Genomic DNA, 11,369 nt, shown 5'->3' with positions numbered 1-11,369 from the left:
ATGCATTCGCTAATGAAGTCATTTTCTTCCCCATAGGAACGCTGGCTGTCTTCACACCACACCCTGTTCCATAAAGACAGTAGATCACCCGGTGGATGATCCTCACGGCACTCCCTCGAGTAAGCACTTTCTCATATCTCCAAGAGTATCGATTGAACTAACGATATTGCTTGTGGCAGGTTTATTCGCAGCCGTCGGTCCCTGAAAAAGTTGCCATAGGATTGTCGGAAGTGTGCTCGTATACCTAACACCCACCATAAGTGATTAGGGGGCTATAACGTACGGCTAATATGATTGATTGATTGACATGTTGTGTTTAATGTCCCAAAACCACCTTATGATTATTTGAGACGCCTTAGTGGAGGGCTCCGGAAATTCCGACCGCCTGGGGTTCTTTAACGTGCACATAATTCTGAGCACACGGGCTTACAGCATTTCCACCTCCATCGGAAATACAGCCGCCGCAGCCGGGATTCGATCTCGCGACCTGCGGGTCAGCAGCCGAGTACCTTAACCGCTAGAACACCGCGGCAGGGTTCGCGCTAATATGAGCTGAGACGCGAAGGATATGGTTATGATCGCCTGCAATAGTAAGTGCATATATTTTGTTATGGGAGAAGCACCTATGTGTTCACCTATAGTTAGCACACTAAGAAAATCTAGCTATTTGAAAACATTTAGTATAAGTATTTTGCCCATGTGTGAGTGCACCTAACTGAGATTTTCGGAAAATCGTTAATATGAGAACAGACAGTACTGGGCAAGTGATAGATCGATAGACAGGGCGCTTACAATTTGTAGTTCTCTGTCCTGTGTCAAGCGCTGCTTCTTCCAGTCTCGCTAAATGCAGGCATCTGATCTGAGTCAAGCACGAGTTAGGCGTTTGCGTCTGTTCCTGGTCACAAGATATAGTATACACAAAGAAATTTTACAGTTATTAATGAGAAATGCTCGTTCGTGCTTCGGGCGTTGGCGCTTTTAGTGTGTTGTACAACGCAATATCAAAGTGGGAAGGATGGTGAAAGGACTGATGATATCAAGGGCAGCACGGGACTACAATGTGCAATAGTAATTTGGGGGTGAAGCTCCTTAAAGCGGCACCCATTCGTCCCACGTCGAAGTCGTAGTGCGTAACCAGTCTTATGCTTTGACCTGCAAGGTGGTGCCGGTGGGAGATTTCTCCTGTGCGTTGTTGAGCAATAAAAAATTCGCAGCGTGTGCGTTAACTAAAAGCCAAATCATCCCGTCTCTCATTCTCAATTAGCAGCCATTATCATGTACATTGAGCACTATCTGACAAGACAGGGTTGCTAGGTTATACTCACTGGGCGTAACCTCCTTGGAAGAAAGGGTTGCTAGGTTATACTCGCTGGGCGTAACCTCGTTGGTTTCAGAAAGGTTTAGCGAGCGTTGGGCCGCAGTGCCATGAATACAGTGAACTAGTATATACCATGAACTCGAGGTGGTTAAAGGTGGCAAGTAGACACGAAGTGCAAGTCGTAAGAAAGTGTGCGTGTGCCACCTCTCGTTTAGTCCTTGGAATGTCCGCTGGATGACGGTGCTTCTATATGCGAAATATATTATGAATTGATGCGAGATGCTGGTACTTGGAGTGTTGACTGTAGATGGACGAACGGAAACACAGATGCATGGACGGACACATGGATGGCGGCATGGATGGATGGACGAACGCATGGACGGTCACACAGATGGACGCATGGACGGACGGAAGCAAGAATGAATGGACGGACGGATGCTTCGCCCCACTCTCCATCATTCACCCCGTGGATATGCTGCCATTTTTTGCCTAGACAGCAGTAGAAACTTCTAGAACTACAGGAAGTGTCGTTGTAAGACAAATTGTTGAATTTATTATCAGCTTGTACTACGTCCAATGCAGCACTGTGTGCTCGCTCAACGAGTTCGAATTCACGCATTCCTGTGCTAGTGGACTTGGTTCCGTGTTTGGAACTGTAACTTCATTGCTTGACCTAACAGAGTGCTGCCCCATGCCTTCCACCTCCTGGTGTCCATTGCAGCGAATCTGTCCCTCTGATAGCATGACCTGTGCAGCTCTATTTCTTTCTCTCGCACCCGCATTCAAAAACCAACGCCATTCTTATCGCTCGTTTTCTTTGCCGGTATTCGTTAATCAATTTAGTTATTTTGCGGTCCAAGGGTGAAAGTGTGGCACCAACTGCGCCATGCTGCGCCAATCGACCTGCTACGTCAAGCCGTGCCTAAACGGCAATTTTCCCGTGCAGCGCCAAATTTAGTCAAGAGCTTTATCAGCGACCACACAACACGCGTGGGCTACACAAAGGAAGATATAAAATTCCGCGTCCATACCAAAACTCGTATTTCAGATCATTCATGAGCCTTGCGCCAGGTGAACACAATGCATGATTCTTGTTAAGGTGGCGTTCGTCTGCATACCTCATTATGCGACTCTCTGTATATTTTAACAGCCAAGAAGTTAGGCAAACTATCAAGACGGCAGTGGTGTTGCAAAAAACTCGCCGCACCGTTGCCGAGCAACCACCGAGCGCGTGCTGTACTCAGCAGTTTCTCAGCAACCGTTGCGGGGAGTTTTTGGCCATATAAACTGAGAAAAACATCAGTGTCACCAGGAAAGCGATGACTGAAATAGCAACAATTTGTAATTCTGTAATGATGATGCCGCAAGCACTCTTTTCTATTTTTGTTGCTGCGTCATTACGAGCGTAACGCTGCCTTGAGCAATCCGCGCCCGAATTACTGCAGACCATTTAGATAATCATAAAACCTTCCAATGAGATCACGTGCACGATGCGTACATTAAGGTTTGTTCTGAAACTTACGCGGCCGCTACTGATAACGCTGGTGTTTTCGATGGCACATGTCTAAATGCCGACGCACTTTGCGGCTGGCAGATAATGGACGGCTGACACTGCGATGTTCCCTGCTAGCAGACTACAGCGTGCATTGCTTGTAGAACACGGGTTAGCCCAAATAAAATGTTCACTTATGAACGCAGCGGCGGCTGCTTTCGTTGACATCACGACCCCGCGCGGCAATACGAAGGCTGACAGCTAACTCTTTTGGATCCGACATCGCTACACTTAAACTACAATACGCTAGTGTAAGAAAATAAGTATGTCCGCTCCAGGGAGAAATGCGTGGAGCCGAGTGTGTTTTCAAGGAAGGACGTGTTTTCTTGCGCTCCCATCGCTCTGCGCTCTTTTGCGCGCAGCCCTTTTAAGGGCTACAGATGTCACCGAAAGGCGAATCAACAGGAAGCCGTCTCGGTAACCTCGACATCGGCGTCCACGCAGCAACAGCAGGCACAACCGATGCCTGCATGCACCAAATCCCAGCCTCTGGAGAACAGCAGCCATGTCGCTGCCAACCCCTCCCGGGCTCAGAGCAAGGGGAAGGTGACAACCGGCCCTTCCTCCTCCTTTGCCGCGACCGTGGCTTCCAGCGAGGGACTAGTTTCTCGCAGCAACACCGAGGCGAAAATATCCTTCACCTCTAGTTCCTCATGGTAGCATCGCACACCAGCCTCGTCGACGTCCAACACATTCTGTATGACGGGGAAGACGTCAGAGGCCCAGCTTCCGTTTCCACGCTTTCACCCCACCCCATCTCCAACCGGACGCTGACATAGCGGTGCCCGTACCACAACCCCCGTCTCCTTCTGCAGCAGTAAGAGAGAGCTGCGACACCACGCCTCAGCCGGGCTCTGACACACCATCGGTGCCTGTGACACCGCTCCAGGCCATTCTTGCAGCAGTCGGAGAGCGTGGCGGCACCATCTTATTTCGCCCTGTTAGGAAGAGGGTCATTTTTCCGATGGCAACCCGCGATGCCAACGCGGTATTTCTGTCTGGTTTCCAGTCTACTCGGTGCGTGCGCGCCAATTTTCGCTGCAACGTCGTCGGTGTGGGCATTCAACTCTTCGCGAACCCTGCACTTTTTTTCAGGTGGGCCGGCTCTGCGAGATCCACGTCAGGGGGAAACGTCTCGTGGATAACACCAGCATCGGCACCATCTACGGCATCGACGCAAACCTCGACATGGACGACAACGTGACAAACCTGGTTTCTGCCGTCCCTGTCGTCTCCTGTGTCCGCTGAGGCAGGTGTTTCACGAACATTTCTGATATGTGAGGTTTAACGTCCCAAAACCACCATATTTCACGAACATTTTTGAGGGCATCATTGTTCCGCCGGAGGTGTACCTGTAGAAGCTCAAGAGGCCGGTCCGCTCTGTCGTCTGTCACAGGCCATTCAGTGCTCCAGCTGCGGCTGCTTCAGCCATGCCAGGTCACCTGCTCGCGGGACGAGCGCTGCCTTAGTTGCGGTGGCAGATACCCCACGGGAGCTCCGCCGCGGTTGTCTATAGTGGCTAAGGTACCCGGCTGCTCACCCGCAGGTCGCGGGATCGAATCCTGGCTGCAGTGGCTGCATTTCTGATGGAGGCGGAAATGCTGTAGGCCTGTGTGCTCAGATTTGGGTGCACGTTAAAGAACCCCAGGTGGTCGAAATTTTCGGAGATCTCGACTACGGCGTCTCTCATAATCATATGGTGGTTTTGGGACGTTAAACACCAAATATCAATCAAATGGGATTGTGTTCCTCGAGATCCCCTCGCATCATTACCAGTGGCGCAAACCGCCCAGCGGACGAGTCGCGCTGCCCTTCCTGGCAGATTCAACGAAAGGGCGCCGTCATCATTGCCTTTTCGGATTGCCCAGTGATCACCGCCAAGCGTTGGAGAAAGCCAGGGTCGCAGTCAACACCAACGACAAGCGTGGCAGCGTGGAGGTCGCTACTTTCGCGACGCTGTCGCCAATGGTGGCCGATCGACGTCGGCAACTGCTCCTCGCCCTTTCATATACACACCAGCCCTTCCTTATTTTTCTGTGAATTTCTTTTGCACGAGTAGGCTCGTACGACTCTACTGATTCTAGGGCACGGCTCTTCAAGCCACAAGTGTTTTTCCTCTTCATACACCACCTAGGATTTTCGCCTTCTGCCTAATATTTGTCTTTACCTCGGCACTAATTCGCATTGTCTTTAATCATCTTTTGCTCTTTTGAATGAGCAACTGAGAGAGCACAGTTACAAGTCGAATAAACTGCCGCATGAAGGCTTTCTAGCTATTCACACTCATGCATGTGGTTGCTGACCTTTGTTCCAGAATACAATCATTGTTGGTGGACATAAAGATGAGATGACTCGTTTGACAGTAGAAGCCGAACTCATTGACGCTCTAGGCAATGTTTGCATCAGTAAGCATTGTCACTCATGAAGCTGGGGTTCCTTCGTACGCGGTGTTACCTGGTTTTGTCTGTTATGTTTTTTTTCTTTTTTCTCTCATGTAGGTCGCATTGTCGCGTTGTTGTCTGAATGAATCCACCTACTTATCTGTCTGCTTGACGATTATGGCTTAAAAACGGCTTGGTGTTCGAAAATAAACATGCTGTTGCTAGTAGCGTTATTTCCTGCCAGTCTATCCCTTCCCGTTTTCGTATGTCGTCTCGTGCTACAAAAATTCTTTCTAGAGCACTGTTGAAGGTGGGTCCCTATCATGCTTTAAAAAGTATTTTTTTTTTGGCTAGTAGGTTCTTTGTTTTAAATGGCACTATAGTACTGGAAAAACGGGGCATGCGAATCTAATCTCTTCTGTTCTGTCTTCAGAACTGCAGTATTATATCCGTCGTGCTTTCTCTGTGCGCTTCAGCCTTTTAACGATCACCCCATTCGTTTTAGGTGGCATGATCGGTGTTCTTCATATTCTCATTTGTTTGAGAAGATGAGGTGTATGAAGAGTGCTGCATCTTGCTCAACGACCATGCGCAATGTTGTGGGTGTCCTGCACCAATGCGCGTGACTCCTTGACCCCACGCTGCCCTACATCAGTTCATGCAAGTCGAAAAACAGTCCTCTTGCCATGTGAATGGTCGACAGCAGCTATTCCGGTGTTTCGGCTTGTAGACTTTCGTTCCTGGCGAAAGTTGATTCCGCGTTTTTCCGGGTTCGAGCCTGTTGCCTGCCGAACGGCATATCTCGTAAGTACAAGTTGTACACTAAGGTGGTGCGACACCTCTACACCAGTTTTAGTGTTTTATTATCTAAAGTGTTTTACTGCATTGTGCTTGAATGTATGGATGAATAATTTTATTATGGTCCTTCGGTGCGTGCGTTTAGCGCGCAGCGAGACGTGCCCACGTCCGGACAGAGAGACCTTGCCCCTCCGGCGTGTCTCGGGCCCGATGGACAACCCTGAGCTGTGCTTCAAGGATCGAGCTGCGTAGAGCTCGGTCCCACTTTTCCTTTGTGATCTTGACCCCAGGTGCGAGGGGGCAACCCTAGAGCATGTGAGCTAAACTAGCTGTATCATCCTGCCGAGAGGGAATCCGGGCTCGCGCGGTGAGTTATTTATTTAGGACTCCTGCTGTTTCGTGTGCTGTCTCGTTGAGGCTGGGTAGCGGCCCTTCCAATGGTCCCATATGTGCCGGGAACCAATTGATGTAGTGCGGGGTGAGGTGTTGGCTACCGAGTATTCTTCCGACTGTCGGGGATATGCTCCCTGTTCCGAAGGACAGAATTGTTCTTTTCGAATCGCAGTATACCAAAGTTTTCCCCCCTGCAAGAAGTGCAAGGCCGATCTCCGCCTTCTTTCTAAGCTTGAAATGATGACTATTTTCATTTAGGTGAACTCTTGCAACATCAGTGTACCAAAGTTGCGATTTCAAACGTCATTTTTTGGGACTATGTACTGTTTGCTAAGTATATGCAAATGCGACTGCTAAAGGTAGCTGTTAAACCTGGAAATAAGCCATTGATTGCTTAACCTCAAATTCCAATTCGTAATACTGTATACCTAGATTTCGGTGCAGATTAAAGGATGCGGAACGTGGTTTTTGTGGATGCAAGATAGTGCGCAGAGTTAACTGCTTCATGACTTCCGTGCTGGCTAACCTCCATAAAATCGAATTCGCAGTTTCAGGCCTTGAGTAGTGTTCATGCCGCGATGGAAGCAGAGGGTTAGTTTTTCTTATTCTTTATCTCTCGGGTCCACATGTAAGTCCCTGTTACTGTATTGCAGTTTCTGTCCTTCCACGGCTCTTTTCTATTTACGCGATAGAGTTAGAGCTCGTTTCGCAGAAATTCCCGTGTCTGCAGTGGCGTCGTTAGTTGTGAGCGAAAAATCTTCTTATGCGTGACCGACCAATCGAGAACGATTCAAATGAAATAAAGAATAAATTGCGTGTAAAATATTGGATCGAACGCGGGTCGTTTGCGTGGCAAGCGGTTGTTCTACCACAGAGCCACGTGTCGCCTTGATCATAAAGTGAAAGTCACTTCCTCTGATTGCGATAGTTTTACCAGCGCAAACAAAGACGGAACATCTAGAAAGGATTCGCACACACACAGCACTGAATTCGCAACCGATTTATTATTTCGAACACGGGGCATTTTCGTAGACACGCGTCGAAACCACAGGAAGATAATCAACCAAAGGTAACCGCGCACTCTGAATTCTCACGCCACAAGGTACTCCTTGATTATGAAAGAAGCGATGGATGGATGGATAAAAACTTTTATTGGGGTTCTGAAGGATTCCACCCCCGTTTTATAATGCAGGATCGCGGGCCGCTCCCACGTAGGGACCGCGAGGCCTAGCCTCACCGCCGCCTCGTGGGCCTTCTGGACAGCCTTGAGTTGTTGTATGAGAGCCGGACTCGTGAGCATTAAATGAAAGCAATTTTCGAAAAATTCCTCATTTTTCTGGAGGTGCCCCTCAGAGGGGCACCTCCAGAGCATGTGGTTAAAATCACTGCGATTGTGGCATTCCGGACAAAGTTCTGAAATATCGTAGTAATGGCTATAGGTTACGTTGCTAGGGTATGTTTCCGTCTGAAGCATGCGAAAAGAGGTTGCCTGTGGCCTACCTTCAGTTAGGCCGTAGGTCCTTTCCATTGCCACATGAAAGAAGACTAAAAAATAGTCCACCGGGCCCGCGACGCAGCAGAGAGACTTGGTCTTTCTGTTCTGACATGAGAGTGACCCGCAACGTGCTAAAGCACGTTCCGAAGGACCAGATAAAGTTCTTCCGTCCCTCTGTCCGTCCGTCCCTCCCTTCGTCCGTCCCTCCGTCCGTCTATGCACCCACGCATGCATGCATCCTAAAACCAACACGTTAAAGTAGAGAAGCCAAGGCGAATGGAGCAGCCACAGTCTCGACAGTGCATAGCTAAATGACTGCAGGCAACGGCTGACAGGTTCAGCTTGTGCTCTTAAGGCACCTGCCCGTTTGCCAACATAGTACTTGCCGCATGAGAGTAGCGTGGAGTACACAACTCCTTGATCACACGACACAAAAGGATGGCGATGCCTTGTTTCGCACATGTACGTACGTCTTTGTTCCCAATGAGAGCGTTCACCACTCGGCACAACCTGGGGAGCATTTTCAGAGATTGAAAATGCTACCCTGATGTCGCAACGAGTGGCTATCTTTTTGAGGATTTGTGACAACCTGTGCGATGCATTTACCGGTGCGCTGCTGAGACTGCGGCCAGGCGCGGTGAATAGCTTATTAGAGAGATTTTAGAGACAGCCGAAATTCAGAGGCTGGGGACAAATGTGTAAGCAGGCCTTCCATTTCCCTCTCAAATAAAAAATTAAGATACCTCTAGCGCTTGCCTTTTCAATAGTTTTAAACCGTTTTTCACACTTTTCTCATATTTCATTTTAGCTTTTAAAGTTTACAGATTTTTTTATCTTTCGTATGTGTGCTGCCTTGGCTTCTCTAGATTTAACGTGTTTGCCCCAATTACTTTTAGGAATTTTTTTACCTGCATGTCGCGGGATCAAATTTCGGCTGTGGTGGCTGCATTTCCAATGGAGGAGGAAATGTTGTATGCCCATGTGCTCAGACTTGAGTGCACGTTAAAGAACCCCAGGTGGTCGAAATATCCGGAGCCCTCCACTACGGCGTCTCTCATAATCATATGATGGTTTTGGGACGTTAAACCTCACATATCAATCAAAGACTGCGCAGTTACCTTCTGTTGATTATATTTTTTGCAAACAGTTATCACGCGGTTGTCTTCGCTCCTTTTCTTCGAGTTATCTTTGTTTCGACGCGTGTCCACAAAAAGGCCCCGCGGTCGAAATAATACATGTACAGAGCTGTGTGCCTGTGTCCTTTCTGTATATTCCGTCTTTGTTTGCGCTGGTATATCTATAGATGTCGTAATCATGAACCAACTCTCCCAAGCAGCATTTTTAACTTCCTCTGCTTGTAAATGCAGGAAAAGTAACTTGCATACTTTACAATCAGACCCGTCCTGTGTACATGCTTCAAAGGCATGTAATATCGAGGTTATGATGCATGTAATCATGATGACTTGATGGTTTAAAGCCGGCCACTCACTACAAAAGGCACACACGTTACTGCGCCTTTTACCTTAAGCCCACGCAGGGTGTCCATAGCAAACTCGGAAAGATTTGACGAGCACAGTTGTCCCTGGTTTAAAGCATATTGCCCATGCATTACACAGAAAGCAGCCGTATGCGAAAGCTTCACTGACACAAGCCATTTTTAGCTCAGTACACACTAGGGAAAGAATATCGCTATCGCGTTCAACTCCTAAAGGCGAAGCTTGAGGGTCTCCCAATTTTTTTCTACCGTCACGCTTGCCCTCCTGTTTGGTCTTCAAGTCTTGTCTTCAATTGTACTCACATTGGACATTTTGAATGGATCACCTGTGGGCCTTGCAGTAGGCATTGGTACGTGGTGTGCCTGGACCACGTTTTTCAGATTTTCTTTCAAAAGTTCCCCTCATCTGCCTTACAGTTTCTGGTGGCCTTAGCGATACGCTCAATGCGAGTTGGCTGCCATGGCGTTCCGGCGCTGGTTCGTACAAGTCCTGAAGCTGGTGTTCAAGTGCTGGGAAGAAAGTTCGTTCGCTGTCAGGAGTGTATATCTTATTCAGGCAAGACATCTGGCCTTCATTGGCTGCTTGGTAACTTCTTGCGAGCGACTGTACGCTGTAAACTTGTACTAATGAAAGTGCTATGGCTGGTGGTGCGAGCGGAAACATGCGGCCACATGTCAATCGTCAAAGCGTATGCATACATATTCATGGTGGCCGCTGTCGGAAATACACTGTGAAGGGTGCTGTGGTTTCGCTAAATGACGACACGCCCGCCTCTCTAGCAAAAAAAAAAAACGCAGGTAATTACATATCGCATTCACGGGCCATTCGCGAGTATAAAGCACGTGTGCCTAACGAAACGTGGCAGTGGGCTGTCAATAGGCCTGCGCAAAATGGCGCAGAGCTCTGGTGTGTTCACGCGACAGCGTTGTGATACAGCGATGCATACTTCAAAAAGCAACAGCTTGTTGCGCTTAAGTGCTGTGCAGGGTGGTGCAATATCAAGCTCTTGTCACGTTTTCCGCATTGTAAACAGTGGCAGATCCAGGGGGGGGGGGCGGTAGGGGTGATCGCCACCCTCTCAAAGTCTGTGTCAGCCCCTCCCCCTCACACGTCGGTGCTCGTAGTCCACTTCCCATCGCCAGTTAGGACAGATGAGTGAAACCACTGCGAGCTCGTACACTTTAGCAGTATTTATGCGGTGAAGCGGTTTTTCTGCTAGTAAAGACAGTCTTGACCATGACCCCCTCTTAGGTGTTACCTAACGCGACCGCCCAACCCCTCCCTGAAGTGAGTGGCTGGATCCGCCCCTGATGATAAGAGACACGTGGTCAGAGTGACTATTCACAAAAAAGTCTCCCTGTTCACTTTATTTGTTGCAGGGCTATCAGATCGTCTAATGGGGTTCGAGGCTAGTCATCACATGCTCATGTGTTCACTTTCATAGTACATTGTGCATATTGAAGAGTACCAGTTGAGGGGCTCGAATGTCATTACAGGTCCTAATCCAGTGCCCCCTACTACAGTCCGCATTTGTGTCAGGAAAGTTGACACCTGCGTAGCTTCCTAGCACTTCCCGGCTGGCGCTGAAGTGGTCTTCCTGGTTGAAATCCCCTCAACGCTGTCTCGCGTGAGCCTCTTCGAGCAATACGGTAAATGACTATGTGAATGTGCTTTAGCAGAGTGTAAAATGTTGGGCGGGCTGGTGCAGCTTTGCAAAATATGTGGCGCAAAGTGAGACCAAAGAAAGAGTAACCGGGACAAGGTGTCCGATTCTTATATGGTGTTCTCTTATTTCTCGATATCGGTTTGCACCGCATACCTTTTGTTAAGTGGGGCCGGGACACTGCGGCTGCTTCAACTAAGCTTGAAGACGACGGCACGGTTCCGTGCAGCACGCCACACAAGCCATGACAAATGGTTCCGCCGCGGTGGTCTA

General features: G+C 48.8%; 1 protein-coding gene across 3 annotated transcripts in view; it reads left to right on the top strand.

The window, feature by feature from the left end:
* Positions 1-11,369, top strand: part of LOC142776254 (uncharacterized) — a 35,181-nt gene that overhangs the window by 12,839 nt on the left and 10,973 nt on the right. For 2 of the 3 annotated variants that reach the window (XM_075879588.1, XM_075879589.1), the window contains exon 2: positions 37-119. The gene's annotated coding sequence lies outside the window, so the exon portion shown is untranslated. Of the gene's footprint in view, positions 1-36; positions 120-9,849; positions 11,083-11,369 lie in introns of all 3 variants that reach the window. The other variant, XR_012887392.1, reaches the window with a different exon arrangement.

Source organism: Rhipicephalus microplus, chromosome X (assembly GCF_043290135.1).
Source record: "Rhipicephalus microplus isolate Deutch F79 chromosome X, USDA_Rmic, whole genome shotgun sequence".
NCBI lineage: Eukaryota > Metazoa > Arthropoda > Arachnida > Ixodida > Ixodidae > Rhipicephalus > Rhipicephalus microplus.
Note: the sequence above shows the minus strand (reverse complement) of the source record. Positions and strands in the feature narration are given on the sequence as shown.